The sequence below is a fragment of the Oncorhynchus gorbuscha genome, linkage group LG19, assembly GCF_021184085.1.
Source record: "Oncorhynchus gorbuscha isolate QuinsamMale2020 ecotype Even-year linkage group LG19, OgorEven_v1.0, whole genome shotgun sequence".
Taxonomy (NCBI): domain Eukaryota; kingdom Metazoa; phylum Chordata; class Actinopteri; order Salmoniformes; family Salmonidae; genus Oncorhynchus; species Oncorhynchus gorbuscha.
The window spans coordinates 6,828,124-6,842,231 of NC_060191.1; positions in this window are offsets into that span (position 1 = coordinate 6,828,124).

Sequence of the window (14,108 nt, forward strand, 5' to 3'; positions counted from 1 at the left end):
TGTCCTAGCTTCTGGGCCTGAGTAACAGGTAGTTTACTTTGTCCTAGCTTCTGGGCCTGAGTAACAGGTAGTTTACTTTGTCCTAGCTTCTGGGCCTGAGTAACATGTAGTTTACTTTGTCCTAGCTTCTGGGCCTGAGTAACATGTAGTTTACTTTGTCCTAGCTTCTGGGCCTGAGTAACATGTAGTTTTCTTTGTCCTAGCTTCTGGGCCTGAGTAACATGTAGTTTACTTTGTCCTAGCTTCTGGGCCTGAGTAACATGTAGTTTACTTTGTCCTAGCTTCTGGGCCTGAGTAACAGGTAGTTTACTTTGTCCTAGCCTCTGGGCCTGAGTAACAGGCAGTTTACTTTGTCCTAGCTTCTGGGCCTGAGTAACAGGTAGTTTACTTTGTCCTAGCTTCTGGGCCTGAGTAACAGGCAGTTTACTTTGTCCTAGCTTCTGGGCCTGAGTAACATGTAGTTTACTTTGTCCTAGCTTCTGGGCCTGAGTAACATGTAGTTTACTTTGTCCTAGCTTCTGGGCCTGAGTAACATGTAGTTTACTTTGTCCTAGCTTCTGGGCCTGAGTAACATGTAGTTTACTTTGTCCTAGCTTCTGGGCCTGAGTAACATGTAGTTTACTTTGTCCTAGCTTCTGGGCCTGAGTAACATGTAGTTTACTTTGTCCTAGCTTCTGGGCCTGAGTAACATGTAGTTTACTTTGTCCTAGCTTCTGGGCCTGAGTAACATGTAGTTTACTTTGTCCTAGCTTCTGGGCCTGAGTAACATGTAGTTTACTTTGTCCTAGCTTCTGGGCCTGAGTAACATGTAGTTTACTTTGTCCTAGCTTCTGGGCCTGAGTAACATGTAGTTTACTTTGTCCTAGCTTCTGGGCCTGAGTAACATGTAGTTTACTTTGTCCTAGCTTCTGGGCCTGAGTAACATGTAGTTTACTTTGTCCTAGCTTCTGGGCCTGAGTAACATGTAGTTTACTTTGTCCTAGCTTCTGGGCCTGAGTAACATGTAGTTTACTTTGTCCTAGCTTCTGGGCCTGAGTAACATGTAGTTTACTTTGTCCTAGCTTCTGGGCCTGAGTAACGTGTAGTTTACTTTGTCCTAGCTTCTGGGCCTGAGTAACGTGTAGTTTACTTTGTCCTAGCTTCTGGGCCTGAGTAACGTGTAGTTTACTTTGTCCTAGCTTCTGGGCCTGAGTAACGTGTAGTTTACTTTGTCCTAGCTTCTGGGCCTGAGTAACGTGTAGTTTACTTTGTCCTAGCTTCTGGGCCTGAGTAACGTGTAGTTTACTTTGTCCTAGCTTCTGGGCCTGAGTAACGTGTAGTTTACTTTGTCCTAGCTTCTGGGCCTGAGTAACGTGTAGTTTACTTTGTCCTAGCTTCTGGGCCTGAGTAACGTGTAGTTTACTTTGTCCTAGCTTCTGGGCCTGAGTAACGTGTAGTTTACTTTGTCCTAGCTTCTGGGCCTGAGTAACGTGTAGTTTACTTTGTCCTAGCTTCTGGGCCTGAGTAACGTGTAGTTTACTTTGTCCTAGCTTCTGGGCCTGAGTAACGTGTAGTTTACTTTGTCCTAGCTTCTGGGCCTGAGTAACGTGTAGTTTTCTTTGTCCTAGCTTCTGGGCCTGAGTAACATGTAGTTTACTTTGTCCTAGCTTCTGGGCCTGAGTAACATGTAGTTTACTTTGTCCTAGCTTCTGGGCCTGAGTAACATGTAGTTTACTTTGTCCTAGCTTCTGGGCCTGAGTAACATGTAGTTTACTTTGTCCTAGCTTCTGGGCCTGAGTAACATGTAGTTTACTTTGTCCTAGCTTCTGGGCCTGAGTAACATGTAGTTTACTTTGTCCTAGCTTCTGGGCCTGAGTAACATGTAGTTTACTTTGTCCTAGCTTCTGGGCCTGAGTAACATGTAGTTTACTTTGTCCTAGCTTCTGGGCCTGAGTAACATGTAGTTTACTTTGTCCTAGCTTCTGGGCCTGAGTAACATGTAGTTTACTTTGTCCTAGCTTCTGGGCCTGAGTAACATGTAGTTTACTTTGTCCTAGCTTCTGGGCCTGAGTAACATGTAGTTTACTTTGTCCTAGCTTCTGGGCCTGAGTAACATGTAGTTTACTTTGTCCTAGCTTCTGGGCCTGAGTAACATGTAGTTTACTTTGTCCTAGCTTCTGGGCCTGAGTAACATGTAGTTTACTTTGTCCTAGCTTCTGGGCCTGAGTAACATGTAGTTTACTTTGTCCTAGCTTCTGGGCCTGAGTAACATGTAGTTTACTTTGTCCTAGCTTCTGGGCCTGAGTAACATGTAGTTTACTTTGTCCTAGCTTCTGGGCCTGAGTAACATGTAGTTTACTTTGTCCTAGCTTCTGGGCCTGAGTAACATGTAGTTTACTTTGTCCTAGCTTCTGGGCCTGAGTAACATGTAGTTTACTTTGTCCTAGCTTCTGGGCCTGAGTAACATGTAGTTTACTTTGTCCTAGCTTCTGGGCCTGAGTAACAGGTAGTTTACTTTGTCCTAGCTTCTGGGCCTGAGTAACATGTAGTTTACTTTGTCCTAGCTTCTGGGCCTGAGTAACATGTAGTTTACTTTGTCCTAGCTTCTGGGCCTGAGTAACATGTAGTTTACTTTGTCCTAGCTTCTGGGCCTGAGTAACATGTAGTTTACTTTGTCCTAGCTTCTGGGCCTGAGTAACATGCAGTTTACTTTGTCCTAGCTTCTGGGCCTGAGTAACATGTAGTTTACTTTGTCCTAGCTTCTGGGCCTGAGTAACATGTAGTTTACTTTGTCCTAGCTTCTGGGCCTGAGTAACATGTAGTTTACTTTGTCCTAGCTTCTGGGCCTGAGTAACATGTAGTTTACTTTGTCCTAGCTTCTGGGCCTGAGTAACATGTAGTTTACTTTGTCCTAGCTTCTGGGCCTGAGTAACATGTAGTTTACTTTGTCCTAGCTTCTGGGCCTGAGTAACATGTAGTTTACTTTGTCCTAGCTTCTGGGCCTGAGTAACATGTAGTTTACTTTGTCCTAGCTTCTGGGCCTGAGTAACATGTAGTTTACTTTGTCCTAGCTTCTGGGCCTGAGTAACATGTAGTTTACTTTGTCCTAGCTTCTGGGCCTGAGTAACATGTAGTTTACTTTGTCCTAGCTTCTGGGCCTGAGTAACATGTAGTTTACTTTGTCCTAGCTTCTGGGCCTGAGTAACATGTAGTTTACTTTGTCCTAGCTTCTGGGCCTGAGTAACATGTAGTTTACTTTGTCCTAGCTTCTGGGCCTGAGTAACATGTAGTTTACTTTGTCCTAGCTTCTGGGCCTGAGTAACATGTAGTTTACTTTGTCCTAGCTTCTGGGCCTGAGTAACATGTAGTTTTTTTGTCCTTTGTGGGCCTAGCTTCTGGGCCTGAGTAACGTGTAGTTTACTTTGTCCTAGCTTCTGGGCCTGAGTAACGTGTAGTTTACTTTGTCCTAGCTTCTGGGCCTGAGTAACGTGTAGTTTACTTTGTCCTAGCTTCTGGGCCTGAGTAACGTGTAGTTTACTTTGTCCTAGCTTCTGGGCCTGAGTAACGTGTAGTTTACTTTGTCCTAGCTTCTGGGCCTGAGTAACGTGTAGTTTACTTTGTCCTAGCTTCTGGGCCTGAGTAACGTGTAGTTTACTTTGTCCTAGCTTCTGGGCCTGAGTAACGTGTAGTTTACTTTGTCCTAGCTTCTGGGCCTGAGTAACGTGTAGTTTACTTTGTCCTAGCTTCTGGGCCTGAGTAACGTGTAGTTTACTTTGTCCTAGCTTCTGGGCCTGAGTAACGTGTAGTTTACTTTGTCCTAGCTTCTGGGCCTGAGTAACGTGTGTAGTTTACTTTGTCCTAGCTTCTGGGCCTGAGTAACATGTAGTTTACTTTGTCCTAGCTTCTGGGCCTGAGTAACATGTAGTTTACTTTGTCCTAGCTTCTGGGCCTGAGTAACATGTAGTTTACTTTGTCCTAGCTTCTGGGCCTGAGTAACATGTAGTTTACTTTGTCCTAGCTTCTGGGCCTGAGTAACATGTAGTTTACTTTGTCCTAGCTTCTGGGCCTGAGTAACATGTAGTTTACTTTGTCCTAGCTTCTGGGCCTGAGTAACATGTAGTTTACTTTGTCCTAGCTTCTGGGCCTGAGTAACATGTAGTTTACTTTGTCCTAGCTTCTGGGCCTGAGTAACATGTAGTTTACTTTGTCCTAGCTTCTGGGCCTGAGTAACATGTAGTTTACTTTTGTGGGCCTAGCTTCTGGGCCTGAGTAACATGTAGTTTACTTTGTCCTAGCTTCTGGGCCTGAGTAACATGTAGTTTACTTTGTCCTAGCTTCTGGGCCTGAGTAACATGTAGTTTACTTTGTCCTAGCTTCTGGGCCTGAGTAACATGTAGTTTACTTTGTCCTAGCTTCTGGGCCTGAGTAACATGTAGTTTACTTTGTCCTAGCTTCTGGGCCTGAGTAACATGTAGTTTACTTTGTCCTAGCTTCTGGGCCTGAGTAACATGTAGTTTACTTTGTCCTAGCTTCTGGGCCTGAGTAACATGTAGTTTACTTTGTCCTAGCTTCTGGGCCTGAGTAACATGTAGTTTACTTTGTCCTAGCTTCTGGGCCTGAGTAACATGTAGTTTACTTTGTCCTAGCTTCTGGGCCTGAGTAACATGTAGTTTACTTTGTCCTAGCTTCTGGGCCTGAGTAACAGGTAGTTTACTTTGTCCTAGCTTCTGGGCCTGAGTAACATGTAGTTTACTTTGTCCTAGCTTCTGGGCCTGAGTAACATGTAGTTTACTTTGTCCTAGCTTCTGGGCCTGAGTAACATGTAGTTTACTTTGTCCTAGCTTCTGGGCCTGAGTAACATGTAGTTTACTTTGTCCTAGCTTCTGGGCCTGAGTAACATGTAGTTTACTTTGTCCTAGCTTCTGGGCCTGAGTAACATGTAGTTTACTTTGTCCTAGCTTCTGGGCCTGAGTAACATGTAGTTTACTTTGTCCTAGCTTCTGGGCCTGAGTAACATGTAGTTTACTTTGTCCTAGCTTCTGGGCCTGAGTAACATGTAGTTTACTTTGTCCTAGCTTCTGGGCCTGAGTAACATGTATTACTTTGTCCTAGCTTCTGGGCCTGAGTAACATGTAGTTTACTTTGTCCTAGCTTCTGGGCCTGAGTAACATGTAGTTTACTTTGTCCTAGCTTCTGGGCCTGAGTAACATGTAGTTTACTTTGTCCTAGCTTCTGGGCCTGAGTAACATGTAGTTTACTTTGTCCTAGCTTCTGGGCCTGAGTAACATGTAGTTTACTTTGTCCTAGCTTCTGGGCCTGAGTAACATGTAGTTTACTTTGTCCTAGCTTCTGGGCCTGAGTAACATGTAGTTTACTTTGTCCTAGCTTCTGGGCCTGAGTAACATGTAGTTTACTTTGTCCTAGCTTCTGGGCCTGAGTAACATGTAGTTTACTTTGTCCTAGCTTCTGGGCCTGAGTAACATGTAGTTTACTTTGTCCTAGCTTCTGGGCCTGAGTAACAGGCAGTTTACTTTGTCCTAGCTTCTGGGCCTGAGTAACAGGCAGTTTACTTTGTCCTAGCTTCTGGGCCTGAGTAACAGGCAGTTTACTTTGTCCTAGCTTCTGGGCCTGAGTAACATGTAGTTTACTTTGTCCTAGCTTCTGGGCCTGAGTAACATGTAGTTTACTTTGTCCTAGCTTCTGGGCCTGAGTAACATGTAGTTTACTTTGTCCTAGCTTCTGGGCCTGAGTAACATGTAGTTTACTTTGTCCTAGCTTCTGGGCCTGAGTAACATGTAGTTTACTTTGTCCTAGCTTCTGGGCCTGAGTAACATGTAGTTTACTTTGTCCTAGCTTCTGGGCCTGAGTAACATGTAGTTTACTTTGTCCTAGCTTCTGGGCCTGAGTAACATGTAGTTTACTTTGTCCTAGCTTCTGGGCCTGAGTAACATGTAGTTTACTTTGTCCTATGTAGTTTACTTTTCTGGGCCTGAGTAACATGTAGTTTACTTTGTCCTAGCTTCTGGGCCTGAGTAACATGTAGTTTACTTTGTCCTAGCTTCTGGGCCTGAGTAACATGTAGTTTACTTTGTCCTAGCTTCTGGGCCTGAGTAACATGTAGTTTACTTTGTCCTAGCTTCTGGGCCTGAGTAACATGTAGTTTACTTTGTCCTAGCTTCTGGGCCTGAGTAACATGTAGTTTACTTTGTCCTAGCTTCTGGGCCTGAGTAACATGTAGTTTACTTTGTCCTAGCTTCTGGGCCTGAGTAACATGTAGTTTACTTTGTCCTAGCTTCTGGGCCTGAGTAACATGTAGTTTACTTTGTCCTAGCTTCTGGGCCTGAGTAACATGTAGTTTACTTTGTCCTAGCTTCTGGGCCTGAGTAACATGTAGTTTACTTTGTCCTAGCTTCTGGGCCTGAGTAACATGTAGTTTACTTTGTCCTAGCTTCTGGGCCTGAGCAACATGTAGTTTACTTTGTCCTAGCTTCTGGGCCTGAGTAACATGTAGTTTACTTTGTCCTAGCTTCTGGGCCTGAGTAACATGTAGTTTACTTTGTCCTAGCTTCTGGGCCTGAGTAACATGTAGTTTACTTTGTCCTAGCTTCTGGGCCTGAGTAACATGTAGTTTACTTTGTCCTAGCTTCTGGGCCTGAGTAACATGTAGTTTACTTTGTCCTAGCTTCTGGGCCTGAGTAACATGTAGTTTACTTTGGACACGTTTGTCATCCAAACCTCTAAATACTGCCCCCTAGCGCAGAGAAGTTTTAAATGACTGAAAAGGTTGGAGAAGTGGTTTATCCATACATCTCCATTTTTGATAGATAGCTCTTCGTGTTGTTGTTTGTTTAATGTGTTCCAATTTTTCCAGAAGTGATTTGATTCCATGGTTTTTTCAATGAGCTGTTTTCTGAACTCCTGTTCCTTCTTTTTCTGAGTGTATCTTGATTGTTTTAGTGTTTCACCATAGTGTTTGTCTCTCTCTCTCTGTCTGTCCATCACTCTGTCTCTCTCTGTTTGTAAGATAGTGTTTCTGACTCCTCTCTGTCAGTCTCTTTCCTTTCCCCTCCAGGTCACACCTCTGAGACCTTTATCCTCTCTTTCTCCTCTCTTAATCTCCCGTTATCTCTCCATCAGTCTGTCTCTCTTTGTTTGTAAGATAGTGTTTCTGACTCCTCCTCTCTGTCAGTCTCTTTCCTTTCCCCTCCAGGTCACACCTCTGAGACCTTTATCCTCTCTTTCTCCTCTCTTAATCTCCCGTTATCTCTCCATCACTCTGTCTCTCTTTGTCGATAAGTGCGTGTGACTCTTCCTTTATACCTCCATCTTGTTCTCTCACTCTCTCTCAATGTAGGATATATCATGTGTTTAATCCTGCTGGTGGCGGAACATGCACCCAAACATTGCTGTGACAGTGCTGTGATCTACAGTACGACATGGCTGCTGTTACTGTGAGGCAAGGTCAGCCACAGAGGGAACAAAGACTTGACAATAATCTCACCTGTAATGCATTTGCCCATGCAAAAATGGCCATCACACACACACACACACACACACACACACACACACACACACACACACACACACACACACACACACACACACACACACACACACACACACACACACACACACACACACACACACACACACACACACACACACACACACACACACACACACACACAGAGGGATGAGATATTCCACCTGCATGGTTAACACAGCGAAGGTTAAAACACACTGAGTGACATTGCAACTGGCTCTGCAACATCCAACACAGATGACTTCCACATACCTGTCAGTCTTATTGAGCCTGTGTGGAGCGACAGTTGTAACAGTCTTTCAGCGTGCTTCCTGTTTAGAGCAGCGTGCAACATGCTTCTAATCATTGGTTGCCATGTTCCTGTTAATCTGACTGTCATGTTCCTGTCAATCTGACTGTTATATGTGCTGTTTGTGATGTTGCTGATGTTGAATGATAATGGATTGCATTTGAGTGCTGCGTATTTCTTAACATCCAAACCAAATCACTCACGTATCTCGCTGTCTCTCTCCATCAACTGATGGAAGGGGATGTTCTTGACTGCTTTCATGTTTTAAGACAATGTGTTCATTCATTTTAGATATGACTTGTTGAAATCAAAGATTAACAAATGTATTTATATAGCCCTTCGTATATCAGCTGATATCTCAAAGTGCTGTACAGAAACCCAGCCTAAAACCCCAACCAGCAAGCAATGCAGGTGTAGAAGCACGGTGGCTAGGAAAAACTCCCTAGAAAGGCCAAAACCTAGGAAGAAACCTAGAGAGGAACCAGGCTATGTGGGGTGGCCAGTCCTCTTCTGGCTGTGCCGGGTGGAGATTATAACAGAACATGGCCAAGATGTTCAAATGTTCATAAATGATCAGCATGGTCGAATAATAATAAGGCAGAACAGTTGAAACTGGAGCAGCAGCACGGTCAGGTGGACTGGGGACAGCAAGGAGTCATCATGTCAGGTAGTCCTGGGGCACGGTCCTAGGGCTCAGGTCAGTTGAAACTAGTAAATTATCTCCCTCTCTGTTTCACTCTTTCTAACTTCACTTTCTCCCCATCACTATCCCTTACTCTCTCTTCTTCTCTCTATCACTATCCCTTACTCTCTCTCCTTCTCTCCATCACCATTCCTTACTCTCTATCACTATCCCTTACTCTCTCTCCTTCTCTCTATCACTATCCCTTACTCTCTCTCCTTCTCTCTATCACTATCCCTTACTCTCTCTCCTTCTCTCTATCACTATCCCTTACTCTCTCTCCTCTCTATCACCACCACTTACTCTCTCTATCACTATCCCTTACTCTCTTTCCTTCTCTCTCACTATCCCTTACTCTCTCTCCTTCTCTCCATCACCATTCCTTACTCTCTATCATTCTCTCTATCACTATCCCTTACTCTCTCTCCTTCTCTCTATCACTATCCCTTACTCTCTCTCCTTCTCTCTATCACCATCCCTTACTCTCTCTCCTTCTCTCTATCACTATCCCTTACTCTCTCTCCTTCTCTCTATCACTATCCCTTACTCTCTCTCCTTCTCTCTATCACCATCCCTTACTCTCTCTCCTCTCTATCACTATCCCTTACTCTCTCTCCTTCTCTCCATCACCATCCCTTACTCTCTCACCTCTCTATCACTATCCCTTACTCTCTCTCCTTCTCTCCATCACCATCCCTTACTCTCTCTCCTTCTCTCTATCACTATCCCTTACTCTCTATCACTATCCCTTACTCTCTCTCCTCTCTATCACTATCCCTTACTCTCTCTCTCCTTCTCTCCATCACCATTCCTTACTCTCTCTCCTTCTCTCTATCACTATCCCTTACTCTCTCTCCTTCTCTTTATCACTATCCCTTACTCTCTCTCCTTCTCTCCATCACCATCCCTTACTCTCTCTCCTTCTCTCTATCACTATCCCTTACTCTCTCTCCTCTCTATCACTATCCCTTACTCTCTCTCCTTCTCTCCATCACCATCCCTTACTCTCTCTCCTTCTCTCTATCACTATCCCTTACTCTCTCTCCTCTCTATCACTATCCCTTACTCTCTCTCCTTCTCTCTATCACTATCCCTTACTCTCTCTCCTTCTCTCTATCACCATCCCTTACTCTCTCTCCTCTCTATCACTATCCCTTACTCTCTCTCCTTCTCTCCATCACCATCCCTTACTCTCTCTCTATCACTATCCCTTACTCTCTCACCTCTCTATCACTATCCCTTACTCTCTCTCCTTCTCTCCATCACCATCCCTTACTCTCTCTCCTTCTCTCTATCACTATCCCTTACTCTCTCTCCTCTCTATCACTATCCCTTACTCTCTCTCCTCTCTATCACTATCCCTTACTCTCTCTCTCCTTCTCTCCATCACCATTCCTTACTCTCTCTCCTTCTCTCTATCACTATCCCTTACTCTCTCTCCTTCTCTCTATCACTATCCCTTACTCTCTCTCCTTCTCTCCATCACCATCCCTTACTCTCTCTCCTTCTCTCTATCACTATCCCTTACTCTCTCTCCTCTCTATCACTATCCCTTACTCTCTCTCCTTCTCTCCATCACCATCCCTTACTCTCTCTCCTTCTCTCTATCACTATCCCTTACTCTCTCTCCTGTCTATCACTATCCCTTACTCTCTCTCCTTCTCTCTATCACTATCCCTTACTCTCTCTCCTCTCTATCACCATCCCTTACTCTCTCTCCTTCTCTCTATCACTATCCCTTACTCTCTCTCCTTCTCTCCATCACCATTCCTTACTCTCTCTCCTTCTCTCTATCACTATCCCTTACTCTCTCTCCTTCTCTCTATAACTATCCCTTGCTCTCTCTCCTTCTCTCCATCACTATCCCTTACTCTCTCTCCTTCTCTCTATCACTATCCCTTACTCTCTCTCCTTCTCTCTATCACTATCCCTTACTCTCTCTCCTTCTGTCCATCACCATCCCTTACTCTCTCTCCTTCTCTCTATCACTATCTCTTACTCTCTCTCCTTCTCTCCATCACCATCCCTTACTCTCTCTCCATCACTATCCCTTACTCTCTCTCCTTCTCTCTATCACTATCCCTTACTCTCTCTCCTCTCTATCACCATCCCTTACTCTCTCTCCTTCTCTCTATCACTATCCCTTACTCTCTCTCCTTCTCTCCATCACCATTCCTTACTCTCTCTCCTTCTCTCTATCACTATCCCTTACTCTCTCTCCTTCTCTCTATAACTATCCCTTACTCTCTCTCCTTCTCTCCATCACTATCCCTTACTCTCTCTCCTTCTCTCTATCACTATCCCTTACTCTCTCTCCTTCTCTCTATCACTATCCCTTACTCTCTCTCCTTCTGTCCATCACCATCCCTTACTCTCTCTCCTTCTCTCTATCACTATCTCTTACTCTCTCTCCTTCTCTCCATCACCATCCCTTACTCTCTCTCCATCACTATCCCTTACTCTCTCTCCTCTCTATCACCATCCCTTACTCTCTCTCCTTCTCTCATCACCATTCCTTACTCTCTCTCTCCATCTTATCTCCCTGTTCTCGCTCACTGTATGTGTCCTGAGGACAGAGTGAGTGTGTGTGTGTCACATATGGTGCTGGTGGTGGGAGGAGGGAGGTTTGTCCTTAGGCTCTGATGTATCCAGAGGAGGCTGGTGGGGGGAGCTATAGGAGGATGGCTTAATTGTAATGGCTGGAAAGGAATAAGTGGAACCGAGTCAAACGTGTGGTTTCCATATGTTTGATGTATTTGATATCGTTCCATCGATTCCAATACAGCCATTACAATGAGCCCGTCACACCAAAGCTCCTCCCACCAGCCTCCTCTGGATTTAACCTCACACCACCATTTGGAGAGGGAAAAGAAGGACGAAAACAGCCCTTGGGAGGGAGAGAGGAAGATGGGAGGGGAAGGAGAACTTGTAGTAGGGTCAGAGGGGAAGGTGTGTGAGAGAGAGAGAGAGAGAGAGAGAGAGAGAGAGAGAGAGAGAGAGAGAGAGAGAGAGAGAGAGAGAGAGAGAGAGAGAGAGAGAGAGAGAGAGAGAGAGGGAGAGAGAGAGAGAGAGAGAGAGAGGAAGGAGGACAGTGAGAGAAAGAGGGGAAGTTGTTGTGTTATTGGGGAAAGAGGCTGTTTATGTCTGATAAGCTGTTCTGTTTTGCCTGGCCATGCTAATGGAAATATGATTGTATGAGTCTGGTGCAATGTAATCTATGTAACGTTTCTCGAATTTATATCATGTACTGGTATGTGTAATATTTGGGGTTAGTTTTCACCTTGTAAATGTGCAATGTTTGAGTGTGATTCATGTAAATGTCAATGAGGGCATGCAGTATGTGTGATGTGTGTAAAGGTCTTCGAGGAGATATATTAAACAGGCTGGCCCACACCAGACAGCTCTAATAGACAGCACACATGGCAGTGGGCGGAAAGCACACATAACTCATGTCACGTGAGTAAGTCTCAAGGTCTCTGTGTGTGTTAAGAGATCCCAGTTCTCTTCTATAATTCAGTATTATTTTCTCTCTCTCTCCCTCTCTCCTCTTACCCTCATCTCTCTCTCTCTCTCTTTACTCTTACCCTCATCTCTCTCTCTCTCTCTTTACTCTTACCCTCATCTCTCTCTCACTCTCTAATCTTACTCTCATTCTCTCTCTACTCTTACCCACATTCTCTCTCTCTCTCCTCTTACCCCATTCTCTCTCTCTCCTCTTACCCTCATTCTCTCTCTACTCTTACCCTCATTCTCTCTCTCTCTCTCTCTTTACTCTCTCCCTCTCTCCTCTTACCTTCATATCTCTCTCTCTCTCTTTACTCATCTCTCTCACTCTCTAATCTTACTCTCATTCTCTCTCTACTCTTACCCACATTCTCTCTCTCTCCTCTTACCCTCTCTCTCTCTCTCTCTCTCTCTCTCTCCACTTACCCTCATTCTCTCTCTCTCCTCTTACCCTCATTCTTTCTCTCTTAACTCTTAACCTCATTCTCTCTCTCTCTCTTTACTCTTAACCTCATTATCTCTCTCCCTATCTACTCTTACCCTCATTCTCGCTCTCTACTCTTACCCTCATTCTCTCTCTCCCTCCCTACTCTTACCCTCATTCTCTCTCTCTACTCTTACCCTCATTCTCTCTCTCCCTCTACTCTTACCCTCATTCTCTCTCTCTACTCTTACCCTCATTCTCTCTCTCCCTCTACTCTTACCCTCATTCTCTCTCTCCCTCTCTACCCCTACCCTACATTCTCTCTCTCTCTCCCTCTCTACTCCTACCCTCATTATCTCGCTCTCGCTCTCTCTTTACTCTTACCCTCATCTCTCTCTCTACTCTTACGCGCATTCTCTCTCTCTCTCTCTACTCTTACGCGCATTCTCTCTCTCTCTCTACTCTTACCCGCATTCTCTCTCTCTCTACTCTTACCCGCATTCTCCCTCTCTCTTTACTCTTACCCTCATCTCTCTCTCTACTCTTACTCTCATTCTCTCTCTCTCTCTACTCTTACCCGCATTCTCTCTCTCTCTCTACTCTTACCCGCATTCTCTCTCTCTCTTTACTCTTACCCTCATTCTCTCTCTCTCTCTTTACTCTTAACCTCATTCTCTCTCTCCCCCTCTACTCTTACCCTCATTCTCTCTCTCTCTCTTTACTCTTAACCTCATTCTCTCTCTCCCCCTCTACTCTTACCCTCATTCTCTCTCTCCCTCTCTACTCTTACCCTCATTCTCTCTCTTTACTCTTACCCTCATTCTCTCTCTCCCTCTCTGCTCTTACCCTCATTCTCTCTCTCTACTCTTACCCTCATTCTCTCTCTCCCTCCCTCTCTACTCTTCCCTCATTCTCTCTCTCCCTCCCTCTCTACTCTTCCCTCATTCTCTCGCTCCCTCCCTCTCTACTCTTCCCTCATTCTCTCTCTTCCTCCCTTTCTACTCTTATCATACATTCTCGCTCCCTCCCTCTCTAGAAACTGAAGATCTCGTACAACGTTGTGTACTACTCCCTTCACAGAACAGCGCAAACTGGCCCTAACCAGAATAGAAAGAGGAGTGGGAGGCCCCGGTGCACAACTGAGCAAGAGGATTTATAATGATAAATTAGCCTTTTAAAATGATCAACTTGGATTAGCTAACACAACGTGCCATTGGAACACAGGAGTGATGGTTGCTGATAATGGGCCTCTGTATGCCTATGTAGATATTCCATACAAAATCAGCCGTTTCCAGCTACAATAGTCATTTACAACATTAACAATGTCTACACTGTATTTCTGATCAATTTGATGCTATTTTAATGGACAAAATGTTTTGCCTTTCTTTCAAAAACAAGGACATTTCTAAGTGACCCTAAACTTTAGAATGGTAGCGCATATACTATAGATGTTTTGAAATCACAGAGAGTTCAGTGAACATTGTGTAGAAACGGCTCTGTAGACTTACAGTGAATTTGAGATGGTCTGTGTTGGTGCCAGGTGAGGTAGAAATACAGTGTTTGAGTAATATAGAATGTTGGCTCCCTCACTCAGTTCTGTGTGTGTGTGTGTGTGTGTGTGTGTGTGTGTGTGTGTGTGTGTGTGTGTGTGTGTGTGTGTGTGTGTGTGTGTGTGTGTGTGTGTGTG